The sequence below is a fragment of the Phalaenopsis equestris genome, unplaced genomic scaffold, assembly GCF_001263595.1.
Source record: "Phalaenopsis equestris unplaced genomic scaffold, ASM126359v1 Scaffold001028, whole genome shotgun sequence".
In the NCBI taxonomy this organism is placed as follows: Eukaryota; Viridiplantae; Streptophyta; class Magnoliopsida; order Asparagales; family Orchidaceae; genus Phalaenopsis; species Phalaenopsis equestris.
The window spans coordinates 57,274-57,525 of NW_018165467.1; positions in this window are offsets into that span (position 1 = coordinate 57,274).

Consider the following 252-nt stretch of genomic DNA (forward strand, 5'->3'; position numbering starts at 1 on the left):
CCTCACACCAAAAATAGTGCCGACACTAATTTATGTTGAAAACTCTTTTTGACACTCCTCTAGACTATTTTGAACCTAACCCAAAATCAAGTCCAACCTAACATGCCCAAATTGACAAAATTGACAAAATCCTTCAAATTAACCCTCCAATTGAACTCAAAACCCTTTCTATCCTTCACCAAAATTGTTCCTTACAATCACCTACACCAAATTCAACACTTAATTGGGCCAATTGACATGGATAGACTAGCC